The 19,687-nt window shown below is 34.5% G+C and overlaps 1 protein-coding gene and 1 long non-coding RNA gene across 5 annotated transcripts in view; one reads left to right on the top strand and one right to left on the bottom strand.

Annotated features, from left to right (window-relative positions):
• The window catches only part of igsf21a (immunoglobin superfamily, member 21a), a 425,352-nt gene that overhangs the window by 183,587 nt on the left and 222,078 nt on the right, over positions 1-19,687 (top strand).
• Positions 790-15,741, bottom strand: LOC141376628 (uncharacterized). Its single transcript, XR_012387206.1, has 3 exons — positions 15,531-15,741; positions 2,357-2,473; positions 790-2,238 (listed from the first exon to the last, which is right to left on the bottom strand). It is a non-coding gene; the product is annotated as an uncharacterized lncRNA (long non-coding RNA).

The raw sequence follows: 19,687 nt of genomic DNA, 5'->3' as shown, positions 1-19,687 counted from the left end.
ATCATCAGCTAAATGTGACCTCTTGAAATATGTATTTAAACGTTTAATTGTGTACAAGGTGTTTTTGTATATGTGGAATTAAATTTAGCGATGGACTGCTGAATGTCCTGTCTGCGTGACTAGTTTGTCTTTGAGTATTAATAAACACACCTTGGCCTACAGTATATATATATATATATATATATATATATATATATATATATATATATATATATATATATATATATATATATATACAGTATAAAATAGTTGTTTTCTGTTTTAATATATTGAACATTTTAAATATTCCTGTAATGTCAGAGGTCAGTTGTTAGCGGCCATTTACTTCGATAATTCAGAAATGATTCAGCAGACATAAGCAGACTTAAAAAGGCATCTTTGGATATAATCCTTTCTTTGGTAATAAAGTAAGCCACTGTTCAGTTCTATAGTTGGATGCTGATTCATAAGCGATTTGTTTTTCAGAATCGTGAGCTGACCAGTAGCTTTTGATGTTGAGGCTCCTTTTCTGCTGGAGATATGGTTGCCCTAAACAAAGTACATTAAATAGTCATAAAAAAACACGGAAAAAAACAAAACTAAAAAAAAAAACCTTAGGAACCGTATAACAGAATTTTTTTTGCAGTTTTAAAACCATTACTTTTCCAAACTATGGTAAATCTTAAAGCTGTAAAAATGGGTTTTAACAACAGCAGTACGAACTGTAGTTTTGCTGAATTACTAAAAAGTTATCAGTATGATGGTGAAAAACCGTGCATTTCTAGTCAAACCATGCTTCTGCAATCTTATACCAAAAATGGAAACAAGGGCAGCTTTCATTAAAATTTTTTACATACAAACTGACTAATCAACATGTGACCACATCACAAAACCCCCAAAGTCCTCACACATATTAATCATGTCCAGATCTTATCAGTAGCTACATTTCCATCCAACTATTTTTATGCGCATTTTGGATACCAGAATGTGCATACATTTTGAAAATGCGCATAAAAACCATGCACAAAACTGAGCAGGATAAATGTGCATAAACAGAAAAGATGCAGAAAAGCAGAAAAGATGTGCATAAACTTTGATGGAAACACTTTCACTGAACAAATTCCAGTATGTGCATTAAAAAAGTCACATGATTTTGTTAAAAGAGATAATGTGATGATAAAAAATGTGTAAATGGATAAACCAGCAGGCTAAGCACATTGTAAAACATCTGATATGTTGTTTTGGTCATTCTGAAAACACCGTATTAGTGGTATTATAATATTATTACCTCCAGAACTGTCAAGAGCATGTGCATGTGCCTTGCGTCTGATGGCTTCAAGCACCATCACGAGTTCATTGCGTGTCAGCATCATCTTCTGAGGTGCAAGTAAAATGTTTACTGTTGATATTTGGAGCCAGTTAATCAGGATGTGTTGATTTTGCCCTCCTAAACTACTTGGATGGAAACGCTGCTTTATCTGCATGTCTTTTATGCGATATTCCAGTTATGCGCATACATTTAATTTTCGTCGTTGGATGGAAACATAGCTAGTAGGCTATCTGCCGTTAGAATCTGTGTAGACCTTCTTGATGAAAAAGACATGCTTCTGCCATATAAACAAATGCATATGATAATTTACACTCTTATAAAGCTGGTTATCCACTCATACCTAATTCTTACATCTTCCAAATACCTTTAGAGCACTCTCATTGTCTTAGCAATCTAGCCCAGAGATAACCTTAAGACTAACATGCACATACTAACAAAAAAAAAAAAAACTACAGTTTTGTAAAACAGATTAAAATAACTATTTTAATTTGTTGCAAATTTGAATTCCTAGGATCATTACCCTGGTCTTTAGTGTCACGTGATCCTTCAGAAATCAGTCTAACACCTTAATTTGCAGCTCAATTGTTTGTTTCTTAGAACCACTGCCTGAAACCAGTCTTGCAGTGTAATATTTTCAAACAGACAAAAAGAAACAAGCTGTCAGCTCGCAAAATAAAGTTTAACATCAGTCTAACAACTTTGCGGTCACACGAGGATTGTCGTTTCTCACAGTTGGCGCAAATTGTGGTCAGTCTAAGTGCTTTTGACAGCTGCGAATCAATGGAGGAACATGGTCATTACTGTCGAAATGAAGCGTCTCTCTCTTGCCCTTTCTGACTCTGCGTCCTCCAGCGGCCTGAAGTTTTGAGTCAGATCAATGGCCATCCTGCGCTTATCTTTACGGTGCGGACCGCAGCTATTTGGGTCAGCTGTGTGGCAGAAGAGAAACAATTAAAGAAACCTCACTCTCCTCCTCTGGGTATAAGTCTTTGTGTGGAAAGATGGGTTTTGTAATAGATTTTTGTCTGTGTAAAATGAGCCGCTGACCTCTGAGTCGGCCGAGCTCAAAGGCATCTGGAAAGGCGAGGGCAGTTTTGTCCCTGCGGGCCACCAGCAATATTAATTCTACCCATCACTCTCTGTGTGATGATGTTAGTCATGCTCCTGATAATGAAAAAAATACAACACGCACACACACACACACACACACACACACACATTCACGCCATCAATAAAAGCTTCCGATGATATTTTAAAAGCATGATTGGACATTGACAATTATGGCATGTTGAGCAGGGCGTTGAACCCCAACAAATGGCTTTGTCTGGGGATTGTTTGGGCTTTTATATATTCTCTGCAAAAATGTTTTTGTTGTGTCTGGATGCATATTGACCTATTTGTTGTTTTTGCTTTATTAAAGGACTTTTTTTCAGTGTGAATTTATTTTGTGCGTTTGGATTTGTTCTTTTTTATTTGTTTAATTTGTTATTGTTGTAAAATGTAAATAATAATAATATGAATAATAATAATAATAATAATAAGAAGAAGAAGAAGAAGAAGAAGAAGAAGAATAAGAATAATATTAATAAAAAAATAATAATCATAATAATTACCAGTGATGGGTTGCGGCTGGAAGGGCATTGCTGCCTAGAACATATGCTGGAAAAGTTGGCGGTTCATTCCGCTGTGGTGACACCAGATTAAAAAAGGGACTATGCAGAAAAAAAAAATGATTGAATAAATAAATTAATGGAAGAACTAATGAATGAATGAACGAACGAATGAATGAACAATAATAATAATAAAACGTATCAGTAAAAAAATGCACACAGTTAAGTTGTTGTTGTAATGTAATGTAATTGTTGTTTTTCGCTTTATTAAACATATTTTTTTGTTGATTCATGAAGGGGATTTGGGTTTGTTAATTTTTCTTGTTTTATTTGTTGCTAAAATGAAAAAAAAACATAAATAATAATAATAATAACAATAATAATATAATAAAAATAATAATAAAATAACCACGCAGTGGCGCAGTAGGTAGCACGTTCGCAAAAAGGTCGCTGGTTTGATCCTCGGCTCAGTTGGCATTTCTGTGTGGAGTTTGCATGTTCTCCCTGTGTTCGCGTGGGTTTTCTCCGGGTACTCTGGTTTCCCCCACAGTTCAAAGACATCCGGTACAGGTGAATTGGGTAAGCTAAATTGTCCATAATGTATGAGTGTGTGTGTATGTGTGGATCTTTCCCAGAGATGGGTTGCGGCTGGAAGGGCATCCGCTGCGTAAAAACTTGCTGGATAAGTTGGCGGTTCATTCCGCTGTGGCGGCCCCAGATTAATAAAGGGACTAAGCCTACAAGAAAATGAATGAATGAATAATAATAATAATTTAAAATATAAATTCAAAAACAGGCACACTGTTAAGTTGTTTTTAATGTTTTTAATGTTGATTCTTGGATTAAGGTTTTTTTCCTTTTTGCTTGTTTTATTATTATTGTTGCTAAAATAAAACCATAAAATAATATAAACATAAAATAATACTACTACTACTACTACTACTAATAATAATAATAATAATAATAATAATATAAAGTCAAAACAAACAACAAAAATCCTGTGGAGTGTTAAAATAATAATAATAATAAAACTGTGTTTTTTAAATTGTTGTTGTTTGTTGTTGTTGTTTATTAAATAACTTTTTTTCTGTGTGGATTTATAAAGTAGCCATGTTTTTTTCCCCTCTTTGTTGTTTGCAGTTTGCTCCAGCAGGAACTGCTTGTTTGGACATATTGTTCATCCGCTCTCATTCTGTTTGAAGTACTGAATTGCTGACTTGCTGATCTGTACTGTACCATTTCTGGACTGTACTGTTGACTCAGGCTTGAGTATTATCTTTATATTTATTACATAATCTCTGTGTGTGTGTGTGTGTGTGTGTGTGTGTGTGTGTGTGTGTGTGTGTGTGTGTGTGTGTGTGTGTGTGTGTGTGTGTGTGTGTGTTAAAAAAGTGAAAATATCTGTAAAATGTATAGTTAAAAAAACTGGCATCTATGGTTGCCAGAGTTTAACCTTAAATATATGTTACAAACATTCCTAAAGTACAGTAAGCTACTGTACTGCCATCATTTTTAAGTATTAGCATCTATCTATAAACTTTGTAACAGAAACAAAAACAAAGTTTCAACACAGTATTTTTAGTTGAAAACATTGCTGGTCATGTGACTAAATTGTTTTCTAGTCTGCAGATACTACTGACATCCTGTGACCGTTCATCATTTAAATCATATTTGCTTAAAGTGCTATTAATCTTTGTGTAACCCTATTTTAATAAGGGAAATATGACCGTAAGTGTCTAAGCAGAGGATTTGGTGAGAATGGGTCACTCTGCACTTAAAAGCCTCTGACTATCAGGCGTTCAGCGATGGGATAAAACCCTTCTCCACTTCTCTCTGTTTTATCTCTCCATAAGTGACACATCTCTTCCTCCCCAACCACTCAAACCCCACTATCTTTGTTATAATTCATCCTTCCAAGGGCTGTTCATTTCACTTCTAATCTGCAGCCAACCTTGCCTTGCCCTTCTCCAATCTGTTCGTCTCTTGTGACCAGTCGTGGCTTAAGTCACGTTGTGTTATCATTCAATATTGCCATCCTGACAGATGGGTTTATGCAGCATGTTATCCCGCAATAAGTGCCACTTTATGTTGATGTGACAGTGGATTTCGTTCACTGATGATGGTGTTGACTACAGTGGGTTTTACTGAATGGACAGTAAAAGGAGGAGATTAGATTGCAAATGATATTTGATATTGGTTTGTTAAGATTAAGAGCTGGAACTTTTGTAAACATTAAAGTAGTTTTTGTTTTGTGTTTTTTTATTTTTATTTTGTTGCATTCATTAGTAGTAGTAGTAATACTATAATATAATAATATTAAAATGAATAGTACTAATAGTACTAATAATATGTCTTTGGACTGTGGGGTAAATTAAAGGAGGACAAGAAAGAAACCATGCTAACACAGGAAGAACATGCAAACTCCACACACAAATGCCAGCTGACCCAGACAGGGCTCGAGCCAGCGACCTTCTTGCTGCGAGGTGATACTGCCAACCAAAGAGCCACTGTGTCACCCCAAATACTGTATAATAACTGTTTAATTAATAATATTTATTTAATTAATTACATATAAGTTCATCTCTTAGGGATTCATTTTATTTATGATCTCCTGTTATTAATTATACAGGCTGTGTGTGTGGGTGTGTGCATGCATGTGTGTGTGTGTTAAAAATACACACATGATTATACATAATTTATGACATCGACATGCTAAAAGAAAATCATAGTCATATTTTAAAACATCCTAAAACATGCTAATTCATTCTAGTAACATGCTGAAAGATGCTAGTAACATTAATGTATTCAAATGTTGTGTTAAAAATACTAGATAGGTCAGGCTAACAATGTGTGTGCTAAAATGTGTAAAAACATGCTGGCAACATGTTAAATCAATCAATCAATCAGTGTGTAAAACATGTTAGCTATGAGTAGGCCCACACGGAATCTGTGCGTGCAGAATTCCGCAGATTTTCCGCAGAATTCCACAGATTTCTGCAGTTTTTTAGCCCATTATAAATTCTGTTTATTTACTTGAGTAAATGTGTAAATCGGAATTTATTCAGTTTTTATTCAGTAATTTATTACTTTTTATTTAATATATTAAAGGGCACCTATGGTAAAAAATCTACTTTTCAAGCTGTTTGGACAGATCTGTGTGTTGGTATAGTGTATAGACCGTCATACTGGGGTGATTTGAACACACCCAGTCCTTTTTTTCAATTTAACTACAAAAAAAAGGGTCGGCCAATTGGAGCTGTTTTCAAATCGATCGCACTATTACGTAGGTGTGTGATCCCCCCCGCCCACCGAATTGATTGGCAGCTGCGCGCATTAACATGTTCCGGTAGTCGCGTGTATATGTCAACAAGACCAGGCAGACATACGCAAAGCAACCGGGAATAAAAGGTCTGTTCTGTTCGCTAGGATCAGCAATCATCATCAAATGTGATTAAGAGTAAGTTTCACATGTTTAAAGTGTTTTAAAACAGAGTATGTGTGTAATTAATTACAGCGTTTTACTTCAGCTTTACTTCATCAGCACAGCCGCGTGTCAGAACAATTATAAAAGAAGACGCTTCAATCCCGTTAAATCAGTTGTTTTTAACTCAAGTTAAATCAGGTTTATTTTGTACATTAGCATAACAGATATCCACACAGTTCTTGAGGTTAGTCTTAACTAAGCTAAGCGCGCTCTGTCTGCCTGCCTGTGTGTGTGTGTGTCATCTGTGGTGTGTGTGTGTGTGTGTGCGCGCGCGCGTTAACTTTGTAACGATATTGTGTGTGACTCATCAATGCAACTTCACAATACTGATTAGTAAAGGTTAGTTCTTACTGTAGTATCTCACAAACGCTACGTGAGACCTTCTTCCTTTAAGTCTGTCTGTTGTCTGACGCAGCTGAGGGAGGAGGCATGTAGAAATAGTGGGCGGGAAAGAATCGTCTTAAAGGCGCAGTACGACAAAACCACCCCCTGCTGGAAATCAGTATAAAACAGCATCTTGTAAAAGGTATAATGAAAAATCTGATGGGTATTTTCATCTGAAACTTTATATACACATTCTAGAGACGCAAAAGACTTATATTAAATCTGAAAAAAGGGGTAACCTAGGTGCCCTTTAAAGTGTAAGTTATGATACTCCGTTGGATACTCCCAAAATAATTCCTCAGAAATCCGCAGATTTTTACCAAAATTCTCAGCAGAAATAGCAAAAAACGTCCGCAGATTCCGTCTGGCCCTAGCTATGAGCTAAAATGTATAGATACATTGCAGCAACATGTTAAATCATGCTAGCAATGTGTTAAAGCATCTTGGCCATGAGCTCAATGGTGTATAAACATGACAACAACATGTTAAGCCAGGGGTAGGCAAACTCGTTCCTGGAGGGCCGGTGTCCTGCATAGTTCAGCTCCAACTCTAATCAAAAACATCTGAACATGCCAATCAGTGTCTTCAAAATCACTAGAAATCTATAAGCAGGGGTGTATGATTAGAGTTGGAGCTAAACTGTGCAGGACACCGGCCCTCGAACCGAGTTTGCCTACCCCTGTGTTAATCTATGCTAGCAATGTGCTAAAGCATCTTAGTCATGAGCTAAATAGTTTTTAAACATGACAGCAACATATTAAATTATACTAGCAATGTGCTAAAACCTCATAACCATGAGCTAAATGAAGTATAAACATGACAACAACATGTTAACCCATGCTAACAATGTGTTAATCATCTTAACCATGAGCTAAAATGTGTAGAAACATGCCAACAACAGCTTAAATCATGCCAACAATGTGTTAAAACATCTTAGCCATGAGCTTAAATGTGTAGAAACATGTCAACAACATGTTAAACCATGCCAAAAATGTGGTAAAGCATCTTAGCCATAAGCTAAATGGTGTATACACATGACAGCAACATGTTAAATCATGCCAACAATGTGTTAAAGCATTAGGCATGAGCTAAAATGTGTAGAAACATGTCAACATGATAAATCATGCCAAATGTGTTAAATCATCTTAGCCAAGAGCTTAACTGTGTATAAACAGGACAGCATGTTAAATCATGCTAGCAATGTGCTAAATCATTTTAACTCTAAGCTTAATGTTGTAGAGAAATGCCAACGACATGTTAAATCATGCCAACAGTGTGTTAAAGCATCTTAGCCATGAGCTAATTAGTGTATAAACATAACAACAACATGTTTATTCATGCTAACAATGTGTTAAAGCATTTCAACCATGAGCTAAAATGTGTAGAAACATGCCAACAACAGCTTAAACCATGCCAACAATGTGTTAAAACATCTTAGCCATGAGCTAAAATGTGTAGAAACATGTCAACAACATGCTAAATTATGTCAACAATGTGTTAAAGGGATGTCTAAACAGTGTCCTGGAGAGTTTAGCTTCAACCATAATCAAACACACCCGAACTAGCTAATCAAGCTTTTACTAGATATACTAAAAGCTTCCTGACAGGTCTGTTGAAGCAAGTTGGAGATAAACTCTCCAGGACACAGGCCCTGCAGGACCAAGTTTGAATACCCCTGTGTTAAAGCCTCTTAGCCATGAGCTAAAATGTGTAGAAACATGCCAGCAACATGGTAAATCATGCTAGCAATGTGCTCAAGCATCTTAGCCATGGCTAAAATGTGTAGAAACATGACTACAACATATAAATTCATGCTAGTAACATGTCAAATCTGGCTTTGTGTGATCCACTTAAAATAGAAGCCTAAACATATAGCTTACAAATATGCTGTGAACACATTTATGAACACGTTGACTTAAATATTGATTTAATTTAGCCATTCTTCATATTTCGTATATCAGGCATAATCATAAATAAACAATTAACATTTATGCTGGCATACTTGTACTTTTAGTAAGCTTTCAACGCAAAGTTTTATAAATAAGACCCCAGTCCAGTATAAAAGTTTAAGCGAGTTGCATATTTTTGTCTTTATATATATATATATATATATATATATATATATATATATATATATATATATATATATATATATATATATATATATATATATATATATATATATATATATATATATTATAAATGTATTTTCACTGTTTATCTGCTCACTTTAACATGCACTGCCAAATGAGCCGCTTACATAAAGAGTGCTGGTTAAGTAGGTGTGATGCAGTAGCTGAAGAGTGACTGCAATCACAGTCCTGCTCCATCAATAGTGTGTCCTTGGGCATGTATAAAGTCTGGATTTTTAGCTGTTTGCCAGTATGTTTGCTAAATAAATATATGAGAAAGAGCTTGTGATTTCCATCAGTGGAGTTGATGCGCGGGGCTGGAGCTCTGCATTGTGTAGAGGTTGCACTCCTGCTGCTGTTCCCATCTGGAGCATTTATATTTTTTATGTTCCTCGTCTTTGATGTTCTCTTGCTTTTCCATCTTATGATTCAGCTGATGTATAAAGGATAGTTATGGGTAATCCCTGAAGCTTAGAGAACATACGTTAGTCCATTTCAAAGAAAACATAAATTTGATATTTTATTTATTTATTTATTTATTTTCAATCGGACAGCACTCTCTTGACTAAGCCTTTCCTCTAGAGCCAGTGTTTTTAGCTGGCAGTCCACACCCGAAGGGGATCCATAAAGGTTCAGTCAGAAGAATGTGGATTTTAATATATAGCTTTTTAAAGTATATATCTATTTCCACTATCACTCACAATTTTGGGTGAGGTTTTCTCAGTTAAAATAACTAAAAAAAAATAAAAATTATTCCTTTGATGAAAAGTTGAATCAGACTTCAGTGCCACATGTCAATAATGAAACTATTATCAATAATGAAACAGTTGGTTATTTTACTTTACTTTTTTCTAAAAAACATGATACTTTGTTTTAAGGATATGTTGGTGATTGGTATTCTGTAGAAACTAATTAAATCAATTTTAAATAAAATTATTATTTTCTTTAAAACGTACAACATATACATTTGAAACCAGAAGTTCACACACACTGTGTATATATATATATATATATATATATATATATATATATATATATATATATATATATATATATATATATATATATATATATATATATATATATATATATATGCTATATATAGGCACATAACCATTTAAAAAAAAAGTCAGATGTTAATGTGACTAAACATTTTCTTTTTTAGGTAGGTTAAGATTATCAAATTTGTTTCTGTTATGCTTAATAGCAGAATAATAAGAGAGATTTTTTGAGAAATTGGTTTAACTTTTCTTGAAAATCAAGTTTACATACAATAAGATTATTATACCTCTGAAAAAGATCAGATGATAGTGCTAAGGTTTTGGAAGTTTCTGATTGGCTAATTGACAACATTTGAGTTAATTGGAGACACAACTGTAGAATAGTATTTAAGGAAAACCTCAAACACACTGCTTCCTTGTGTGACAACATGGGAAAATCAACGAGCCAGAAAAAAAAAAAAAAGACATATTACAATTTGCTAAATTACACCGGGGAAAAGAATATTTTTTGAAGACATGTTCTGTGGTCTGATAGAACTAAGATTTAACTGTTTGACCATAATGACCAGTGTTACATTTGGAGGACAAGGGGGAAAGCTTACAAGCCTAGGAACACCATCCCAACTGTGAAGTATGGAGCTGGTTTGCTGCAGGAAGGACTGGTCCACTTCACAGTATAGATGGCATCATAAAGAAAAAAACATTATGTTGAAATACTGAAGCAACATCTCAAGACATCAGCCAGGAAATTAAAACCAGGCCACAAATGGGTCTAAACAGACCACGACCCTAAGCATACTGCCAAATTAGTTAAAATGTGCTTAAAGAATAACAGAGTGAATGTTTTGGAGAGGCCATCTCAAAGCCCTGATCTCAATCCTATAGAAAATTTGTGGGCAGAGTTAAAAAGCTTGTGCGAGCAAGACAGCCAACAAATCTGACTGGTTACATCATTTCTGTCAGGAGCAATGGGCCAAAATTCCTTCAAACTATTGTAAGAAGCTTGTGGAAGGATACCCAAAACATTTGACCAAAGTTAAACAGTTTAAAAGCAATGCCAAAAAAAGACTAGGGAAATGTATGTAAACTTTTCACTGTCTAGAAATTAATAAAAAAAAATTCTAAAAAAAAAAAAATTCTCTCATTATTCTGGCATTTAGCAAATGTAAATCATTTAGGTAATCCTAATGAACCTAAAATAGTAAACATTTAGTATTTAACACAAGACATTTAAAAAAATGGTTATGTTCCTTTTTTTAGAGAGTATGTAAACTTTTGGTTTCAACTGTACATACGCAATATATATAAAAAAATTCAACATAGGCTTATTCTGAAACCTGTAGCCCTAAATACAGTTCTTGAGAAGTACATATGGCTGCCTTTCGTCTTTAAAATGAACGCTATGGGGCGATATGACCACATTTCTTTTCGTGCTTACCAGCTGACCGCTTACCTCTGTATGGATGCTGTTACCAGTTTGTCCAGTTAACTCGCCGCGTACTTTAGTGAACTTGGGATGTAGAAAGGAGTTTACCACGGCGACGGGGTAAAAAAAAACAGAAGCCAAAAAATAAAATAAACAAGTAAATAACAGGGTGAGGATGTAGTAAAACACGGTAAAAATCAGAAGAGGGCTTTTCTGTCACTGTTAAGGAAAGTAGGTGGGCTGGTCAATTGGTGCTTTTGAAAACACTATTGGTTGGGTTTAGAAAAGGTGGAGCGTGGGTCTGTTTATCAATCATTCAGTCAGTTAGTCGACAGTGGCCTCTGGTGGATTATGCAAGAACAGCAGGTGCAAAAGGCACATGCAAAATAAATTTGAGATATGGAAAAGCGTACACAGAGGCCTCTAGTGGATTTGCAGAAACAAAATCTACAAAGAATGTAGTTCCTAGGATGTATTTGGTGCTCTCCAAAAATGTATGTAGGGGTATGTTTTCAGACTGAGCAGTGGTTGAAAAAATTCCTAATGACCCTAAACTTTTTTTTTTGTATGTGGTTACAATATGTTGTTAAAGACTTAACAACTTACTTTACAATTTTACATTATGACTTTCTCCTAAAACCTTCTGTTTGGAATGTTAAAAATATAGTTAACTGAATATTTTAAAACCTTCACTACATGCTAATGTGGGCTAGCAGCTTAAAATGTGTTGAAAACATGCTAATTCATTTTAGCAATGTGCAAAATTGCTAAAAACATGTAAGAAAGTGTATTTATTAGTCATTTTATTCATACGGAAAACTATTCCTCAAAGATACATAACATAATAGTCAAGACTTAAAATGGCCTATAGCATTTCTTTCTTTCTTTCTTTCTTTCTTTCTTTCTTTCTTTCTTTCTTTCTTTCTTTCTTTCTTTCTTTCTTTCTTTCTTTCTTTCTTTCTTTCTTTCTTTCTTTCTTTCTTTCTTTCTTTCTTTCTTTCTTTCTTATCCCATGCTAATTTACATGCTACTTCATGTTAGCCATGTTCATAGTCAAAACTATACCATGCTAATTAACATGCTGATTCATGTTATTGACATACAGTCTTAGCCATATTTCTTTCTTTCTTTCTTTCTTTCTTTCTTTCTTTCTTTCTTTCTTTCTTTCTTTCTTTCTTTCTTTCTTTCTTTCTTTCTTTCTTTCTTTCTTTCTTTCTTTCTTTCTTTCTTTCATGTTCATAGTCAAAACTATACCATGCTAATTAACATGCTGATTCATGTTATTGACATACAGTATTAGCCATATTTCTTTCTTTCTTTCTTTCTTTCTTTCTTTCTTTCTTTCTTTCTTTCTTTCTTTCTTTCTTTCTTTCTTTCTTTTTTTCTTTCATGTTCATAGTCAAAACTATACCATGCTAATTAACATGCTGATTCATGTTATTGACATACAGTATTAGCCATATTTCTTTCTTTCTTTCTTTCTTTCTTTCTTTCTTTCTTTCTTTCTTTCTTTCTTTCTTTCTTTCTTTCTTTCTTTCTTTCTTTCTTTCTTTCAACCTAGATGTTACTTCATGCTAGCAGTGTGCTAAAATGCTAAAATCAAGCAAATCAGCAGTTTGTTAAAAATTCCACCATCATGTTCATTCATGCTAGCAACACGCTAAAACATCTGACCTGAAATATATTAGACATATGGCAGCAAATCTGTCAGAAAGGGGTGAAGGAAAATCTGCCTGCTTTCTTGATGCCTGTCTGTTGTAAGATGAATAGGAAACGATAAGTATCTTCCTCTCTTTTGTTGACCAGAACAAACACAACATATAATCCCATGGTCAAATTGATCCGTTGTCAGATTTTAACCAGCGCCACTTATAACGTGCGATTGCAAAGAACAAATCTACACCGGATAGCGTAGCGTTTTAACAACGGAAATACATTCATGGTACATCCAAAGCATTTCAAAGAAAGAAAGAAAGGTGAAAGAAAGGAAACACGTTGAGAGGAACAAAGAGAGGGAAAGATATGAGATTTGGAGCAATTTCATTGAGTGCACAGCTATGGTGGCTATGACAGTTATGAGATTGTATCTAAAGCAATAACTCAACAAGTGCTAATAACACATAGCCATGCTATTTCCCATAAGTCACTGCTCACATATCACCCCAATGGCAAAATGCTGTTCAACTCGCTGATAAAATTGCATCATTTCAGCTACTAATGCTGATGACAGCTCTCGTCTTTCTCACCTTCATTCCAAAAAGAGGTGCTGATGGCAGACAGGGACATTCAAGATAAACATTTTTGCTTTTTAAAAGTTGATATTATGCCATATAGCTGTATTATGTTTGTGTGTGTGTGTGTGTGTGTGTGTGTGTATACAATTATTTACAGTAATCAATTAACTGTGGAAATGTGATTTATACATTTTTATTTTATTTTATTTTATTTTATTTTAGAAAACCTTTTGTACAAAAGCATGTTTGCAGTTCTGAAAGTAATCAATCAACTCTGGAAGTATAGAAGTAAACCTTATTTTATTTATTTATTTATTTATTTTTTAACTTTTAATTTTTTTAAATTTTTCATTTATTTAAATTTAATTTAATTTAATTTTATTTTATGTAAAAAATACTTTAACTTTTTTTTTTTAATTTTTGTTCGAAATATTGATTGATTGATTTGATTGATTGATTGATTGATTGATTGAATGGTTGATTGATTGATTGATTGATTGATTGGTTGATTGATTTGATTGATTTGATTGATTTGGTTGATTGATTGATTGATTGATTGATTGATTGATTGATTGATTGATTGATTGATTGATTGATTGATTGATTGATTGATTGATTGATTGAAAGTAATCAGGAAAAAGTCATGTAAATCAATGAAACCCCCTGGAGTCAACTGATTCTATGTGCAGTCCTTTTCAAAAGGCTATCTGGATATTGGGCACAGTTTTAGTCTCTCCAGACCCTTGTTCTCTGCAAACACAGGCCCTGTTTACATGCTAATAATGGATTTTCTGAAGAGACAGAGCATTAGTTGTACATTCAGATGGCCACAGTCGAGGGATATTGACAGTCTCTTCTGTGCTTCTTTTTGTCGGTTTTGGTGTTTTGCTCAAGGGAAGCATTGGACATGAATTACATCAAGACTTGACTTGAATGCTGAGAATTATAGACATGAGATCCAAATGAGAGGTGTGAATGAAATCGGTGACTGACTAATGCCTGTAATTTGATCCAGTAGCGCTGATGACATTTGGTCTAAATTGCAAATTGCTTTGGAAAACAATTTTGTCCCTATAGCATTGCATTGCACAGACAGGCAGATAATCAAAGGCTAGATGATAAAAATCACATCCAACATGCACAACGCATAGCACACGTACAGTACTGAGACATCCAGACGTCTGAAATCACACTGACAAAAAACTGCAGTATTTCTAGGTCAATATTCAATCAGGAAAATATGTGTGATATTGAGCTAAAGCATATTTTGAAATGTTTATGTCAATGAAGCATTTCATAGAATAGAATAGAATAGAATAGAATAGAATAGAATAGAATAGAATAGAATAGAATAGAATAGAATGATTGTAATATAATACAATATCATTTTATTGTCTTTTGAAGTGATAAATTAAGAACATGACCTTCAGAAGGTGAATGTTTTGAAAGTCATGTTTTATTGCAACCTTAGACTTCTCATGGATAATACAATATATTAATATAATATAATATAATATAATATAATATAATATAATATAATATAATATAATATAATATAATATAATATAATATAATTTGCGACGCAGTGGCACAGTAGGTAGTGCTGTCGCCTCACAGCAAGAAGGTCGCTGGGTCGCTGGTTTGAGCCTTGGCTCAGTTGGCGTTTCTGTGTGGAGTTTGCATGTTCTCCTTGCGTTCGAGTGGGTTTCCTCCGGGTGCTCCGGTTTCCCCACAGTCCAAAGACATGGGTAGGCCTAATTGTCTGTAGTGTATGAGAGTGTGTGTGGATGTTTCACAGAGATGGGTTGCGGAATAATATAATATAATATAATATAATATAATATAATATAATATAATATAATATAATATAATATAATATAATATCAAAACATTATCATATCATTATCATATCAGAACATATCATCATCAAAACACATCGGTTCCTCATACCTGATTGTGTCCAGTGTGTTTGTGTGCGCCTCTGGTCTGCTCATATAGACTGTGGCTGATGTTTTGTTCATTCGGGCCCTAGGGCTTTTGCTGCAGGCAGCTGATGTAATGCACTGCTGCTGTCAGTGTCACTGCCATATTCACCAAAACACCTTCTCATCACAGACTCCGCTGCTAAAACCAGCAGTTTATGGAGCTCAGTCGTCTGTGTGCCTGTTAAATGATGAAATCTCTGCTTCTCACTACTGTGCTACAGTGTATTAACTGTGGGAAGCCAAATCCATGATTGCAGCTGGGTAGATAACTTTTGAATTGTAATCAGTTACTGATTACAAATTACATTGCAAAATTCACTTACATTAGACTAAAATTTGTTGAAGATCACATATTTAAGGTAATGTAATCTGACTACTTTTGGATTACATTTAGATTACTTTTTTGCAGCTTATGGATCATTCATACATAAAAACGCTAATGTTAATATTGCTGTTATTGTTTAAAAAAAGAAAAAAAAACACAAAAGACATTACAAAATGTCAATATTGAAAAACATGAAATTCAATTCAAATTCAAATATTTCTGCTACATCAAATATTTAATTATAATAAATGTTAGAAGTGCATATTATCAATGGAAAAATTTGAAATTAACTGTTTATAACCGAGAGGTTTATTATAAAAGTGGTTATGGCTGGATTAATTGATATTAGTTGATGCATTAGTTTAATGCATATTATCCCCAAAACACACCCAATACTCATTAAGAGAATAAAAACAACCCTTTTAGACTATGCGTTGAGTGCATAAATTGTTTTTTTCCATTGTTACGTTGTAGAACGTAATAATTATTTGTTTGTTTATTTTATATATATAAATATTATATATATATAGATTTGTGTTTTGTTTATGCATTTGGAGCTGTTGTTGTGTTGTGCGCTGTGGAGCATGCGCAGCTTTCTTTCTCTCTCTATCCCCCTCTCTCTAGAGTTGCGCTTAATTGCGGTCCAGCCGTGTTGCATGTGGGAGCATATATAAGCTGGAGGAGAGGAACAATGGGGAGATCTTTCTGCTCGGTGCAGGTCACAAATCTCCGTCATCATCGCCGCCGCTGTTGTTCCGAGCGTCTCCTATCACCTGCCCCAAATTGTTGGTTGACTTGGTGTGAATTGATCGATTTCTGTTACTAACAATTTAATTATTTTCTAAAACGGCTCTCTGTTAAATCTGAACCTATTGTGTTTTCTGATTAAATATTTATATATATTATTTTTGGTTAGAAACATTTACTTTAAAACGTTTTCTCCTGGTTTGTGGCAGCAAGGGAGAAAAGGAAGTTTGCTGTAATTTTATTTGGGGTACTTTTATTTGAGCAGGTAAGTTAGAATTATTTCCCCGCAAGTTAGCTGTCTTTTTGTTTATTATTTTGGCCTGGATTCCCTTCCGAAGAGATGCTTCTATCTTTGTTGTCTAAAAAAATAATAAATATTGTTACTACTTGATCAGCGTTGTGATTATTGTGAGTTGGGACAGGAGAAGGGGAAAACCCTAAATTGAGTATTTGAGTTTATTTCTTTGTTTTTTTACACTTGTTATTGTTCCCACCAACCCTAGACTGGTCGGGACGTAACACCATCCTTAAAATAGCAAAAGTGAATTCGGACACCACAATTCTTTTGCACCATTTGCTTTAGACTTTGTTAATCTTTATTTATCCGGGGTCACCACAGCGAAATGAACCGCCAACTTTTACAGCACGTTTTATGCAGTGGATGCCCTTCCAGCTGCAACCCATCTCTGGGAAACATCCATACACATTCATTCACACTCATACACTACGGACAATTTAGGCTACGCAATTCACCTGTACCGCATGTCTTTGGACTGTGGGGGAAACCGGAGCACCCGGAGGAAACCCACGCGAACGCAGGGAGAACATGCAAACTCCTCACAGAAACGCCAACTAACCCAGCTCAGGCTTGAACCTTTTTACTGTGAGGCGACAGCACTACCTACTATGCCACTGTGTCGCCCACCTGTATCATGTAATCAATAAAGAAAGTTACTGTAGTCTCATCAAGAGTAGTTTAAAAAGTACTTTTTAAAGTCTGATTATGTATTATTGTCTGTTGATTAAGCATCGGCATCATTATAGTATATGTTTTGTATCTCATGATGCTTACATCAAAAGCAAAAGCAAATAATTAAAAACTCTTCACTACTGCTTTGGAGAAACAGAACATCATAATTTTACTCTGGTGTTCATTTTGAACAGCAATTTCAAATCACTAATTATTCTGAAATGGTATAGCATCATCTAACTCTACTGGTACATTTAGCTGATGAAAATGTATTACATAAATATCTAAATATTATGCTAATGCATAGGAATATAAAATAACACACATGAAGTGGGATAATAACTAATTTTCCTTATCATGCACAATATCATATGCACATTTCAGAAGAAAATAAATGTACAGTAACAACAGAAAAGAAAATCACATGGATCACAGTTTTGAGAATTGTATTCACAGTCTTATGTTTATTTTCACATCTTACAAATACAAGTTTTTTATCATAACGCTTTGTGTCTGCAGATTGTAATTACTCTGTAAAAAAAAAATAGAATTTGTGGTAAAAACAAATGTCAGTTGTGTTTGCCAAAATTTTTCAATAAAAAAATATGAAAATAAAAAAGTAAAATAAGTTTTTCAAGGTAAGAGTAAAGAACTTTATTTTATTCTTTTTTATTTAATTTACCAATGTTCTAACATCTACATAACATTGTTATAACAGTGTTATACAGACAAAGGCTGCGTTCACACTGCATAATTGAAGTAACTTAAATCCATTTTTTTCTCTCATGTGGCACAGATCGGTTATGCCCCATGTACGTGTAAACAGGTAAAAATCACATCGATTCTGATTTACTCAAATCAAATTCAGGCCTTGTTCATATGTAGAAACTTATTTGATATGAATCGGATCCCTGCCCTTGTGTCTGCAGTGTAAGCAGGTAGATCGTATTTTTACCTGTTAATGCGAGTCGCTCATTATTAAATACTGAAGCAAATGATATCAACTCTGATGTTTTCCATGATGCATAATTTCAACCTAGGCTCATTCTGAAAACGTAGTCCCGCGGACGTTTCTGAAGACCGCGAAAAGCGTCCTGGAAGTTACGTATTATTGTCATTGTTAACTCCTCTTTGCCTCTAAAGTCCGCCGACGTACATGAGCTAACTAGACAAACTGGTTGCAGCGGGAACGTAGCGTTCGCTTAAGAATAATTAAATGTAGCCAAACGTACCACAGGCTGCATAATTTGTGGTCTCCAGAAACGTCCTCTGAACTACGTTTTCAGAATGTGCCTGTGTTGCATAATTCACAACCATATAGAAACTGAAAACACTTGTGAATCACAAAATACAGAAACTGATAATTAGCAGATATTTTTTAAGCGCACATCAAGTTGAAAGTAGAGTTACCGATTAATTGTTTGCTAGTTTAAATTACGATTGATCATGGGAATTAGTGTAAACTGACATCCTTATTTTGAATCTTTCTTTTCTTGCTGAAAAATGAGGCCTGTGTGATTTTGAAAGCAGTGTGTGATCTGTGTCATCAGGATTCGCTCAGCATTCTCCTGAAAATAATAAGGTGTCTCGGTGCTCTTTTAATGAAAGCATATTTGAATGATTTATGTTGTTTGTTTTTTGAGGGTAAAACCATCATCTGCTGAGGAGGAGGGGGGGCGATAATGAACTGATAAAGATGTTAACAAACTAAAGATGAATTTCACGTTTCCTGCTGCTAGCATTTAGCTAATTAGGACCAAGCCAGGAACTTAATAAATAAAAATGAAACAATTAAAACCGCGTCCCAGTTAAGATGAAAGACTGCTGTTAGCCTTGAATCTGTATGATTTTCTTTATTTTTAAGCAGTTTGTTCATGACTGTGTTGATGCAGGGTTCAAGTTTTGGCTGGTTAGCATGGCCTAGTAGGCCTCTGCTGATTGATATTGTAACTACACATGTGCATGTGCGTGCGTGCATGCGTGTGTGTGCGAGTGTGTGTGCATGCTGTATAAATAGTTAATGTAATCAGTCTTTGACAATCCTCCGGCTATGTGTTTGCACTCAGTCAGGATCAGGAAC

The sequence above is a fragment of the Danio rerio genome, chromosome 11 (assembly GCF_049306965.1).
Source record: "Danio rerio strain Tuebingen ecotype United States chromosome 11, GRCz12tu, whole genome shotgun sequence".
NCBI classification, from domain to species: domain Eukaryota; kingdom Metazoa; phylum Chordata; class Actinopteri; order Cypriniformes; family Danionidae; genus Danio; species Danio rerio.
This window is presented reverse-complemented; position numbering and strand designations above follow the sequence as displayed.